Source organism: Nerophis ophidion, linkage group LG28 (assembly GCF_033978795.1).
Source record: "Nerophis ophidion isolate RoL-2023_Sa linkage group LG28, RoL_Noph_v1.0, whole genome shotgun sequence".
Classification (NCBI taxonomy): Eukaryota; Metazoa; Chordata; class Actinopteri; order Syngnathiformes; family Syngnathidae; genus Nerophis; species Nerophis ophidion.
This window is the reverse complement of record NC_084638.1, coordinates 6549978-6565589: the sequence shown is the minus strand read 5'-3', so window position 1 is coordinate 6565589 and position 15612 is coordinate 6549978. Positions and strand designations below refer to the sequence as shown.

The window sequence follows — 15612 nt, the reverse complement described above, 5'->3', positions numbered from 1 at the left end:
CATGCGGGGGGTGTGAAGTTTAGCAGTGGCCCATGAAAATGAGTTTCACAACATCGTTTCACAGCAAATGACTGCTGTTTTCTTTCTTAAATAGACTTTCTAGTGCAGAGTGCTATGATGACATGATACTGTAGCATGAGTGCATGCTCCACACGGCTCTTTCAAGGCTTAAGGAGTCATTTTGTTTCAAAGAGCCGTTCAAAAAACTACTATAGTTCCTTTTTTTTTTTTTTTTTTAATTAAAGAAAAACTCCCTGGCAGCAGTTGTAAGATAATATGTGGATTAGATACATTTAAATATACACACAAATAAGGGCTGTGAATCTTTTGGGTTGCACTTGATTCAAAACGATTCTCGATTCCAAATCAACACTTTTTTTTAATAACGTTGGTGTGCCAGTTCTATGATTAACTACATTTCTCCTTAACATAGATAGATCTATTTGTGTGGGACTTTTAAAAAAACTGGTTTTGTTTCATAAAATTCTACCAAAACATTTAATAGAAATACAAATAAGGCAACAAGAGAACTATCCAATATTTCATTTAATTTGCAATTTCATCTTATGCAAACCCCAAAAGGGAATAAGCGGTAGAAAAAGGAAGGATGGATGAACATATATATATATATATTTTCACACATATATATACACACACACACACACATATATATACATATATATATACATATGTGTGTGTATATATATATACACACATATATATATGTGTGTATATATATATATACACATGTGTATATATATATATATATATATATATATACACATATATATATATATACACACATACACACATATATATACATGTATATAAATATACATGTATATACATACACATATATATATACATATACACATATATATACACATATATACACAAACATATACATATATACATATACATGTGTATATATATACACATATACACATACATATATACATACACATATACATATGCACATATATATAGTACATATACACATATATATATACATATACACATACATGTATTTACATACACATACATGTGTATACATATACATACACATATATACATATACATACACATATATACATACACATATACATACACATATATATGCATATACATATACATACACATATATACATATACATACACATACATATATATACACATATATATGTATATATACATATACATGTGTATATATATATGTATATATATATATATATACATACATACATACATACATATATATACACATATACATACATATATATATATACATATATACATACATATACACATATATACATACATAGATACATATACATACATATATATAAATATATATATATATATATGTAAATATACACACATATACATATATACACACATATACATATATATAAATATACACACATACATATATATATACATATACACATATATATACACATACACACATATACATATACATATATATACACATACATATATATATATATACATACACATACATATATACATATACATACATACATATATATACACATACATATATATATATATACATATACATACATACATATATATACACATACATATATATATATATACATATACATATATATATATACATATACATACATATATATACACATATACATACATACACATACATACACATATATACATACATATACATACATATATAGATACATGTACATACATATATATATAAATAAATATATATACATATATATAAATATACACACATACATATATATATATATAAATATACACACATATATACATATACACATATATACACATACACACATATACATACATATATATATACATATACAAACATACATATATATACACATATACATACATACATATATATACACATATACATACATACATATATATACACACATACATACATACATATATATACACATATACATACATATATATACATATACATACATACATATATATTCACATATACATACATATACATATATACACATATATACATACATATACATACATATATAGATACATATGCATACATATATAAATAAATATATATACATATATATAAATATACACACATATACATATATACACATATATACATATAAATAAATATACACAAATATACATATATACATATATAAATATACACACATATACATATATATACATACATAAATATACACACATATATACATATAAATATACACATAAATATATACATACACATATATACACGTACATAAATACACACATATATATATACATATATAATACTTGGCAAAAAAAAGGGAGTAGAGGGACGAAAGTTGACTGCATGTGGAGCAATATATATATATATATATACTCACATATATATATATATATATATACACACATATACATATATATATATAAATATATACATACACATACATATATATATAAATATATATATACACATACATATATATATATATATATACATACATATATATATATATATATATATATATAAACACACACAATTAAAATGTGTACATATTTGTTATTTAGTTAGAATATATTTATTTCTGCACTGCGTAACTGTATGTACATTTATTTTTCATCACTTATGTGTCCCTTAATTTGCAGTGTTTAATATATTTATATTGTATGTATGTATGTATGTGTGTATATATATATATATATATATATATATATATATATATGTTCTTTAGTCTGTAAAACCCCATGTGTTGCATTGTTTTAATGTATATTTAAATACTGTTTGATTGATTATTATTTTTGTAATCAGCCATGATAATAATCATTTCACTGACTCACACAAAGCATTTTAGGTAAATTACAACCCCTGACTTAAGGCAGGCGTTCGGGGCCCATCTTTTCTACTACAGAGCCACTCAAGTATCAACACTGAATTAGTAATCTTACTCTTGGTGTTCAATAATTTCATCTAACCTACTTATAGTTTACTACAACAATCATATGAAATCATGTTTAAATCACATCAATATTATTATTTATTCAACACAGGCTTAGGTCAGGCTGATAAGAAAAATAAGTGAAGTGAAGTGAATTATATTTATATAGCGCTTTTCTCAAGTGACTCAAAGCGCTTTACATAGTGACTATACTGCATACATTTAATATTATTTAAATGCTAATAGAAATCAGCAAAATAATACAACTACTGTTTTGGCTTCATGTTCTGTGGTGTTTTACTCCCGGTCCAGTACTCTTATTTTGGTACTTTCACTTCCACTGTCTGTCCTCAGTACTAGCTCCCACACCTGTCCTTGTTTGGCAACCTGGACACACCTGAGCACGGTTGCTAATCAGTCTCCTATTTAACAATATTAATAATAATAATAATAGATTGTATTTGTAAAAAGCACTTTACAATGAGCAAACAACCTCAAAAAGCTGAAGTGTATTAAACAAAAAATAAAAAGATAATAAAAATAAAAACTAGAACAGCCTAATAGCTAGAACTAGTATTCATTTATCTTAAAAAAGGCTTTTTTTTTTTTAAATAATGTTTTTTAAGCCTTTTAAAAAAATATCCAGTCTGTGGTGCCCTCAGGTGGTTAGGGAGAGCGTTCCACGGACTGGGATTTAGTTGGTTCATTGTTGTTGTCTGTCAGTTCTATAGGCCAGCCTCCCATCTGTTGTACCTGCAGATTGCTACGCTAAATATCCTGCAAGGGAATTTATGCGTTTATTTTAGACTTCCCTTTGTCCTTTCCTCCCGCTCCCCAGTGAGTGTGTTCCTTGTGTAGACATAAATAATGTTATTTTACTCACCATCTACCTCCCACTTGGTGCATCTTGGGGTCACCTCACCTGCAAAACCCGACAAACAAAATTATTAATAAATATGTTTGTTTTTTAAAATAAACTGTCAATAAAATTAAAGTGCAAATGAAAATACATCTTCAACACTGTAGTCATTATTTTTGCGTTTAAGACACTTCTCTGCGACTTTGGCTCCAGATTTCTTCTGTTTGATATTGTCATTACTGCCACCAGTGGTAGGAAAGTGTTTTACAACTGAGTAGCAATATGGCCCACAGCTCAGAAATATATTTCTGGGCGACCATCGAGGGCAGAGTTTTTCAACTTTTTTGGAGCCAAGGTACATTTTTTGCGTGGAAAAAAGGCGAAATCATTAAAAAAACTAAAGTCAGTTGATAGTAAAAAGTTGTTGCCGGAATAGGTCTTGTCTCAAAGTAGGTGTACAGTCACCACCTTGACTTATTTGGACGTTATTGTTGTTTTCCTATGTGTAATGTTTTACTTCTTGTCCTGCCCTCCTATTTTGGTGGCATTTTCTCTTTTTTTAGTATTTTCCTGTAGCACTTTCATGTCTTCTTTTGAGCGATAGTTCCCACATCTACTTTGCTTTAGCAATCAAGACTATTTCAGTTGTTTTTGTGGGGACATTGTTGATTGTTATGTCATGTTCAGATGTACATTGTGGACGCCGTCTTTGCTCCACAGTAAGTCTTTGCTGTCGTCCAGCATTCTCTTTTTGTTTACTTTGTAGACAGCTCAGTTTTAGTTTGGTTCTGCATAGCCTTCCCTAAGCTTCAATGCCTTTTCGTAGGGGCACTCACCTTGTTTATTTTTGGTTTAAGCAGTAGACACCTTTTTACCTCCACACTGCCTCCCGCTGTTTCGGACATCTACAAATCAATTAGCTACCGGCTGCCACCTACTGATGTGGAAAAGTATTACACGGTTACTCTGCCGAGCTCTAGGCAACACACACACTTATTTGCGGACTATAATTACTGGTTTGCAAAAAATATTTGTAATCCAAATAGGTGAAATTGGATCATCTCACAACACACTAGTGTGCCGCGGTACAGTGGTTGAAAAACACTGCTCTAGGGCAAGGATGCTTAACCTTTTTGTCCTCGGGGACCCACTCAAATATTAACACTAATTTAGTCATCTTACTCTCATGCGTTAATCACAAAGATTGTTATCAAGGCTTAGGTCAGGCTGATTACAAAAATAAATACTAATCAAATATAATAAAAAAGAAGGCACTAGTAAAAAAATTGAAGAAAAAAAAACATTCATATAAGATTAAAGTGCTCTAATAAATACATTGACTAAATTAATAATAATAATAAATGTTCCTTAACTGAACTGTCAAATTAAAGTACAAATGAATATACAGTTTCTCCACATTAGTCATAATTTTTGCCCTTCAGAAAAAAGCTGGAGGTCCAAATGTCCGCTGGGAACTTGAATGTCTCATTAGGAAAATGTTTGGTGTTTTCCATGATGTGAACCTTGTTGAAGAAAAGTTAGTTTCTTTTCGAGATAATTCACAATGTGCGTTTTTGTATCGTTGTTGGGGTCCGTTTCCATGGTTACAATAGGAAAGATGAGCGTGAATCGTGGTCATTGTGTGAGTCACCACCGGGGCTACAAAGAAGCTCTTTCAATTAAAAGGAAGAAGTCTTGTGTCGCTTCAACTTCTTGCTGCGTGCATCCAGCGTCTCAACTTATGAACTTAATTGCTTCGATACCAGTATCACTCGCCCAAAAAAACGAAAAAAAAACCCAGCACGGAACATCAAATATTCCACTTGAAAAATATTTGTTGTGAAAGATTTTGCATATTTTGTGTGTTTGCCATCAAAAAATACTTTTGGGACAAAAAGTGCAGAAAACAAACAAACAACATTAAAAAAAAAAAAAAATTATAATTGAGGGATGGATGTGAAATAAATAATGCATGTCTGCCCTGGCACACTGCTGTCATTGTTTCATGACCCAAGCAAAAAACATTTTATACTTTTATACTGAAATAAATACACCTACAACTTAGTAAATACAAACATAGAATAAACTAGTGGAAGAGGTAAAGTTTAGATCCAATGAGAAAAGAAGGAAGTGAATGAATGTTTAGAACTGAATACATTTACCCCATTTTTCGGAGTATAAGTCGCTCCGGAGTATAAGTCTCACCTGCCGAAAATGCATAATAAAGAAGGAAAAAAACATATATAAGACGCACTGGAGTAAAAGTCGCACCTGCCAAAAATGCATAATAAAGAAGGAAAAAAACATATATAAGTCGCACTGGAGTATAAGTCGCACCTGCCGAAAATGCATAATAAAGAAGGAAAACAACACATATAAGTCGCACTGGAGTATAAGTCGCACCTGCCGAAAATGCATAATAAAGAAGGAAAACAACATATATAAGTCGCACTGTAGTATAAGTCGCACCTGCCGAAAACGCATAATAAAGAAGGAAAACAACATATATAAGTCGCACTGGAGTATAAGTCGCACCTGCCAAAAATGCATAATAAAGAAGGAAAAAAACATATATAAGTAGCACTGGAGTATAAGTCGCACATGCGGAAATGCATAATAAAGAAGGAAAAAAACATATATAAGACGCACTGGAGTATAAGTTGCACCTGCCAAAAATGCATAATAAAGAAGGAAAACAACATATATAAGACGCACTGGAGTATAAGTTGCACCTGCCAAAAATGCATAATAAAGAAGGAAACAACATATATAAGACGCACTGGAGTATAAGTTGCACCTGCCAAAAATGCATAATAAAGAAGGGAAAAAAACATAAGTCGCACTGGAGTATAAGTCGCACCTGCCAAAAATGCATAATAAAGAAGGGAAAAAACACATATAAGTCGCACTGGAGTATAAGTCGCACCTGCCAAAAATGCATAATAAAGAAGGAAAAAAACATATATAAGTCGCACTGGAGTATAAGTCGCACCTGCCAAAAATGCATAATAAAGAAGGAAAAAAACATATATAAGTCGCACTGGAGTATAAGTCGCACCTGCCAAAAATGCATAATAAAGAAGGAAAAAAACATATAAGTAGCACTGGAGTATAAGTCGCACATGCGGAAAATGCATAATAAAGAAGGAAAAAAACATATATAAGACGCACTGGAGTATAAGCTGCACCTGCCAAAAATGCATAATAAAGAAGGAAAAAAACATATATAAGACGCACTGGAGTATAAGTCGCACCTGCCAAAAATGCATAATAAAGAAGGAAAAAAAACATATATAAGACGCACTGGAGTATAAGTTGCACCTGCCAAAAATGCATAATAAAGAAGGAAAAAAACATATATAAGACGCACTGGAGTATAAGTCGCACCTGCCAAAAATGCATAATAAAGAAGGAAAAAAAACATATATAAGTAGCACTGGAGTATAAGTCGCACATGCGGAAAATGCATAACAAAGAAGGAAAAAAACATATATAAGACGCACTGGAGTATAAGTTGCACCTGCCAAAAATGCATAATAAAGAAGGAAAACAACATATATAAGACGCACTGGAGTATAAGTTGCACCTGCCAAAAATGCATAATAAAGAAGGAAAACAACATATATAAGACGCACTGGAGTATAAGTTGCACCTGCCAAAAATGCATAATAAAGAAGGAAAAAAAACATATATAAGTCGCACTGGAGTATAAGTCGCACCTGCCAAAAATGCATAATAAAGAAGTAAAAAAACATATATAAGTCGCCCTGGAGTATAAGTCGCATTTTAGGGGGAAATGTATTTGATAAAAGCCGACAGCAAGAATAGACATTTGAAAGGCAATTTAAAATATGGTAATATACATGACGTTCTAAGGGAAAAAAGTAAGGTTATGCCAGTATAATGAAGAAAAAAGAGGAAACAATTATAAACCACGCGACAATCCTGTATGAAAAAAAATCATACATTAAGAGTGGAGAATGAAGCATTACATTTGCAAAACAGTCGCAATGTCACGATGAAACCAAAAAAAGTGGTGCTGTTTGTAAAATGTAATCATTTTACAAGTCAAAAATATCATAATAATGTGGTAAGGTTGCAAGACAACAATGTTGAGTTGCAAGAATGAAGGGATAATCAAAGGAAAATAAGAGAAAGCAAAAAAAGTCATACCATGAGAAGGAAGTATAATATATAAAATAGTCGGAGCAGCTATGATTGTAGGATTAAAAAAGTCGAACTATTACTCGGAAAAAGATCGGACTGTTGAGTATTAGATCATGTAAAACGAATAAAGGCTAATGTTGCAGTAAAAATAGTGATATGGAAATAAAGTACCGCATTTTTCGGAGTATAAGTCGCACCTGCCGAAATTGCACATTAAAGCAGGGAAAAAACATATATAAGTCGCATTTTTTGGGGAAAAGTATTTGATAAAATCCAACAGCAAGAATAGACATTTGAAAGGCAATTTAAGATAAATAAAGAACAGGCTGAATAAGTGTAGGTTATATGAGGCATAAATAAGCAACTGCTATGTTAAGCTAACATATTATGGTAAGAGTCATTCAAATAACTATAACATATAGAACATGCTATACTTTTACCAAACTATCTCTCACTCCTAATCCATAAATCCCATCAAATCTTCCTGGATGTGACTTCTAAACAACTCTCCCAACTCCAAAGGTATGCGCCGCTTCCTCTTGTCCTTTTCTGCTGCATATTTGACTACATCCAGCTTGTAATCTGCACTACATGATCTCCTTTTCAACGCCATTTTTCCTCGGCCCTTCTCACTTTTTATAAGTTGCCGCCAACCATGAAATGATCCATTTTAATAGCTACGGCAGTAGCATATAGCAGTTAGCATCCCATGACCCATAATGCACTTCTCCCACGACCCTCCCCCGCCGAGTTCTTATTGGTTGACGTGTGTGTGTGTGACCATTGCTGACATTTTCTTCGTCTCTTCCGCGAATGAGATAAACAATATTTAATATTTTACGGTAATGTGTTAATAATTGCACACAAGTCGCTCCGGATGTGTTTTCTTTTGTATATATTTGTTTTAATGAATGAAGTAACGTTAATGACAACCTTTTTCCAAAACACAATATAGAATGTGAGCTAGAACAGGACAATGCATTTATTCATCATTTGTTTGCAAAACGCTTACAAAAATGTATTGTGGGACCCCATTTTTATGACTTTGAACATTCCTAGCACCCACACTGATATATACACAAATAAATAATTATATTAGTATATATAGTCCTGGTCAAAAGTGTACGTACTAGGGATGCACCGAAATGAAAATTTGTGGCCGAAGCCGAAACCGAATAAAATTTGAGCGCTTGGCCGAAGGCCGAATACCAAATACCGAATAAGAAATGCAGTTCTCACAACTTTTTTATATTGCATAAATAGCCTAGAATACATTTTTAGACATGTTTTTCAAATAAAGTAAATTTTTATTGAATATTGACATTTTTTAATATTCCAGTAGCCTTTGCTTTTCAAAAAAAAGCACAGTTTTTCATTTATATTAGGCCTTCAAACCAAACATGCATTCCAAAATTAAAAAATAAAGTGCATTAAAGTGGATAAACCCACAACAAATGAATTATTGTCCTTTTGGCAAAAGTCTGCTTAGCCACAGTAGATATGCTAATAATGTAAACAGAAGACTCAAGTAAATCTCAATTAAGTGTGTGCTTGTAACCTCATACACTTATACAGGTAGCTTACACAACAGGCTAATAATGTCAACAGAGGCCCCACTAAACCTCAATTAAGTGTGTGCTTGTAACCTCATACACTTATACAGGTACACAACCCATCCCAGGCCAGAACAGATTTGTCAATAACAGTACTTCAGCTTCAGAATAAAAAGAAGGAAACTAACTATGTATAAAACAATTAAAATTTAACACTGCACGTTAGTTGATTGCGTCACCGCGTCCAAATATTGCGTCTTTGCGTCACACGCCACTATTCGGCCTTGTTTTTAACTCATTCCACCGAAGGCCGAATGTGGCTTTTTTTGCCATATTCGGCCGAATATATTCGGTTACCGATTAATCGGTGCATCCCTAGTACGTACACGTGTAAAGAACATGATGTCATGGCTGTCTGGAGTTTACAATTATTCTTATTTTGTTGTGATGTAGTGATTGGAGCACATACTTGTTGCTCACAAAAAACATTCATGAAGTTTGCTTCTTTTATCAATTTATTATGTCGCTACTGAAAATGTGAGCATGGAAGGTCTTATCTTTGTCCGTATCAGGTCAGATGAAACAAAAATGGAGCCGTTAGGCCACAATAGCCAGCAATATGTTCGGAGGAGAAAAGGTGAGGCCTTCAATCCCAGGAACACCAGGCCTACCGTCAACCATGGTGGTGGTAGTATTATGCTCTGGGCCTGTTTTGCTGCCAATGGAGAGTAAATAGGTCAATAAAAAAAAGGTAAGATTAGCTCCAAATTGTTCAGGACAAGCTAAAATCATCATCCCAGATGAACAGGATAATTTAGTAAACTAAACCGGCCGTATTGGCATGTGTTGCAATGTATTTTATCTGATAAAATACAACTAAAAACATTGAATAATAAGTTAAATAAATAATAGATGAAAAGTAAAAGACACTTCAAGGCCTACTGAAATGAGTTGTTCTTATTTAAAGGGGGATAGCAGCTCCGTTCTATGTGTCATACTTCATCATTTCGCCATATTGCCATATTTTTGCTGAAAGGATTTAGTAGAGAACATCCACGATAAAGTTTGCAACTTTTGGTTGCTAATAAAAAAAGCTTTGCCTGTACCGGAAGTAGCAGACGATGTGCGGGTGACATCACGGGTTGTAGGGCTCCTCACATCTTGACCTCAAAAGTGGTCAAGGAATGGCTATAATGAAGGTTACAGAACGGCCTTCCCAAAGTCCTGACTTAAAGGTGTGGACAATGCTGAAGAAACAAGTCCATGTGAGAAAAGCAACACATTTAGCTGAACTGCAGCAATTTAGTGGTGAAAAAATGTCATCAGAAGCTTGTGGATGGCTACCAAAAGCACCTTATTGCAGGTAAACTTGCCAAGGGACATGTAAGCAAATGTTTACATTTTCAGTAGAGCCATAATAAATTGATAAAACAAACAAACTTCATGAATGTTTTTTGTGCTCCAATCACTACATCACAACAAAATAATAATGATTGGAAACTCCAGACAGGTATGACATCATGTTCTTTACACGTGTACGTACACTTTTGACCAGCACTGTACATGTGTGTATATAAGTATATATATTAATATATATATAGATTTCTGTTGTGTTTGGGTTCCATGCACACAGTAACTATGTTGTCACCGAGAAGAAGATAGTCCCACTATGTGTGCTACATGGGGGGTGAGAGGAGTAAGTCCGGGACACTTGATGTCATGGAAACAATTCCTCTGCACATGGCGACCTCTGACCTCCGGGCCCAAACAATGCATTGCTTCATCTTCACTCTGCTTGTACCGAACTCTGTGCTTCTATAGGTTTATCACATCGAATCAAACTGATAGCTTTGTTGCACGTCACGCTAACAGACTAAACACCGGCTGGAGGAAACAATAAGTCAAGCAGACTCAGTAGAACAACTTCTACATAATGTTGCCATTTTCAACACCGACAAAGTAAAGTAAGGCACCGCTCGCTTGAAGCTAATTTACAATGGATTTGCTATTGACAGGCTAATGTTAGCATTAGCGAATTTACATGGCCACTTCCACACCTCCAAATGCCCATCCATTTTCTACCGCTTATTCCCTTTTGGGGTCGCGGGGGGCGCTGGCGCCTATCTCAGCTACAATCGGGCGGAAGGCGGGGTACACCCTGGACAAGTGGCCACCTCATCACAGGACCAACACAGATAGACAGACAACATTCACACACTAGGGACCATTTTAGTGTTGCCAATCAACCTATCCCCAGGTGCATGTCTTTGGAAGTGGGAGGGGCCTATCCCCAGGTGCATGTCTTTGGAAGTGGGAGGAAGCCGGAGTACCCGGAGGGAACCCACGCATTCACGGGGAGAACATGCGAACCCCACACAGAAAGATCCCGAGCCTGGATTTGAACCCAGGACTGCACACCTCCAAATGTGGTCCTGAAAAGCAAATCTACGATGAGTGTTTCAATCAGACGGCCGGTGTGTGGTAAGCACAATACCTACAGTACAAATGTGGATGAAAAGTCACCCTGTTTGTGACGCCAATTTTATGTAGTAGAAAAGTCCGAATCTTAAACAGGAACAATAGAGAATTTGTTACAGGAGTTTATTTACTCATAATCAGATGGTACAAAGTTGGATTGAATCGATATGATTACCGACGAAAGATGGTGAACCCTCCTGAAGGAATTAAAAAGAGCGCACATCAGGCTTGGTCTTCCCTTCTTATTTATATGCTCCCTGATGGCTTGATTGTAGCATAACAACTTATGTAACTGTCCAATGTTCAAATATCACCCCACAACAGAACTAGCATTTGGTCAGGGTGAAGTGAAGTGAATTATATTTATATAGCGCTTTTTCTCTAGCGACTCAAAGCACTTTACATAGTGAAACCCAATATCTAAATTACATTCAAACCAGTGTGGGTGGCACTGGGAGCAGGTGGGTAAAGAGTCTTGCCCAAGGACACAACGGCAGTGACTAGGTTGGCGGAAGCGGGAATTGAACCTGCAACCCTCAAGTTGCTAGCACGGCCACTCTACCAACCGAGCTATACCGCCCCACCTCTTATGTCGTGTCCCTCCCAATGCATTCAGTGTAAAGCTAAGCCTAGGACAGGAATTCTCCACTACACAAACACTTTGTAGGGCGCAACACAAGCTTCCTGGAAAAAGCCACTTCCTAGTTAGGCAACATACGTAGATAGCAAACACAGTACTGCGATCTTATGTCTACCACTTTGTGCGTAAATATTATATTAATATCAAATGTATATATAATTACTCCTGTCTTGTCTACTTCTGTGATCAACGTGCCAAACATGGATAAATGTGGAGAGAGTGTTTGGCATTTTTCCCATCTTGCATTGGATTTATTTAAAATGTTTGTTACGGTGTTTGGACGTTTTTTTTCTGCTATATTGGACACGGTGCACGGCACACCAAAAGATGAGGACTACTCTGACACAATACTGCCATCTAACGTCTTGGAACTGCAACTGCGTGCATAGTCTACTGTGTAATACTTGCAAATGAGACTAAGAAATGTCATCAGAAAAGAAGATATAACAGCCGGACAGAACAATCGTCATAATTCACTGTTAAATAAAAATAATGATAGTATTTCTTAAACGTAATAACACATGAACACACACACAAGTACCAGGAATTCGTACCGTTGGTATAGATGCCCTACCGGCATCTAAAAAGGTACCCACCCTTACTCAAAATTTCTGTCTTTTTCCCCACATTTCTATGACATTTGTAAAAATGTGTTTTAGATGTTATTATTTTGGCATGTGGTCTTCCAAAGCAGTAATAATAATAATAATCCTGCATTTAGAGAGCCAAACAGCACTCTCAGTCCTGTGTTTTCTTTCCCATGTACGCCAGGATAGAGCGCTCCTTCCTCTGCAGGACTAAAAGGAGTCTGTGAACGCACCTCAACCCCTTTTAGAAATATGAAATGAAAACACACCGTAGGAGTAGTGAGGAAGATGGGGGAAGTGCATGAGAAAAGCTGACTTTTAACACTGCCTTCATTGATTAATGGCTACTCTCTGTGCATGTGTGTGTGTGTGTGTGTATGTGTGTGTGTGTGTGTGTGTGTGTGTGTCAGAGAGAGCGACAACCATACCACCACCTGAGAACAGGTCTTCTCTGTTGACCTTTGTACCTCACTCTCACATGTTTACGGTTCAGGCGGTAGTACACTTTTTTTCTATTTTTTATTTAGCATGAGTTAGGTACCAGGTTTTCATGGAAAATGTCAAAAAAAAAAAGAAGCTAGCATGCCAATGTTAGCATTCTCAAATTTGCATTCTATTAAATAGTATAAGTCAAGTAAAAAGTTGTATGACTCTGGGGTAAATGGTTGCAAAATTAGCTAAAATATTAGCATGCTAATGTAAGCATATTGACAGGTAGCATGTGTCACATACCAAAGTATATGACTCTAAGGTATATGGCTTCGGAATTAGCAAAAAAACTGTAAAATTAGCTGGAAACTATAGCATGCTAACATGATAACAGTAGCATACTAAAAGTTAGCATTTGTCAGGTACCAGGTTTTCAGTGAAAATGGCTAAAAAAAACAGTAGCATGCCAATGTTACCATTCTAACGTCTGCATTCTATCATATAGCATAAGACAAGTAAAAAGTTGTATGACTCTGGGGTAAATGGTTGCAAAATTAGCTAAAGTATTAGCTTGCTAATGTAAGCATATTGACAGTTAGCATGTGTCACATACCAAAGTATATGACTCTAAGGTATATGGCTTCGGAATTAGCAAAAAATTAGCTGGAAACTACAGCATGCTAACATGATAACAGTAGCATACTAAAAGTTAGCATTTGTCAGTTACCAGGTTTTCAGTGAAAATGATTAAAAAAAACACTAGCATGCCAATGTTACCATTCTAACGTCTGCATTCTATTATATAGCATAAGACAAGTAAAAAGTTGTATGACTATGGGGTCAACGGTTGGAAAACTATCTCAAAGGTTAGCATGCTAATGTTAGCATACTAACAGTTAGCCTGTGTCACATACCAAAGTATATGAATCCAAGGTGTATTGATGCGGAATTAGCAAAAAACCAGTAAAATTAGCTGAAAAATATAGCATGATAACATGATAACAGTAGCATACTAAAAGTTAGCATTTGTCAGGTACCAGGTTTTCAGTGAAAATGGCTAAAAAACACCAGCATGCCAATGTTACCATTTTAACGTCTGCATTCTATTATATAGCATAAGACAAGTAAAAAGTTGTATGACTCTGGGGTAAATGGTTGCAAAATTAGCTAAAGTATTAGCTTGCTAATGTAAGCATATTGACAGTTAGCATGTATCACATACCAAAGTATATGACTCTAAGGTATATGGCTTCTGAATTAGCAAAAAATTAGCTGGAAACTATAGCATGCTAACATGATAACAGTAGCATACTAAAAGTTAGCATTTGTCAGGTACCAGGTTTTCAGTGAAAATGGCAAAAAAACACTAGCATGCCAATGTTAACAATATAACGTTTGCATTCTATTATATAGCATAAGACAAGTAAAAAGTTGTATGACTATGGTGTAAACGGTTGGAAAACTATCTAAAAGGTTAGCATGCTAACGTTAGCATGCTAACAGTTAGCCTGTGTCACATACCAAAGTATATGACTTTTAGACGTATTGCTGCAGAATTAGCAAAAAAACCTGTAAAATTAGCAGAAAAATATAGCATTCTAACATAACGGTTGCATGCTAAAAGTTAGCATGTGTCAGGTACCAGGTTTTCAGTGAAAATGGCTAAAAAAAACACTAGCATGCCAATGTAACCATTCTAACGTCTGCATTCTTTTATATAGCATAAGACAAGTAAAAAGTTGTATGACTATGGGGTAAACGGTTGGAAAACTATCTAAAAGGTTAGCATGCTAACGTTAGCATACTAACAGTTAGCCTGTGTCACATACCAAAATATATGACTCTAAAATGTATTGCTGCGGAATTAGCAAAAAAACCTGTAAAATTAGCTGAAAAATATAGCATGCTAACATGATAACAGTTGCATGCTAAAAGTTAGCATGTGTCA

General features: G+C 34.4%; 2 protein-coding genes across 2 annotated transcripts in view; one reads left to right on the top strand and one right to left on the bottom strand.

The window, feature by feature from the left end:
• Positions 1-15612, top strand: part of col15a1b (collagen, type XV, alpha 1b) — an 84692-nt gene that overhangs the window by 2332 nt on the left and 66748 nt on the right. The window lies entirely within an intron of this gene.
• Positions 1-15612, bottom strand: part of LOC133545669 (polycystin-1-like protein 3) — a 68523-nt gene that overhangs the window by 18188 nt on the left and 34723 nt on the right. The window contains exon 6 of the transcript XR_009804909.1: positions 3835-3873. The gene's annotated coding sequence lies outside the window, so the exon portion shown is untranslated. The remainder of the gene's footprint in view (positions 1-3834; positions 3874-15612) is intronic.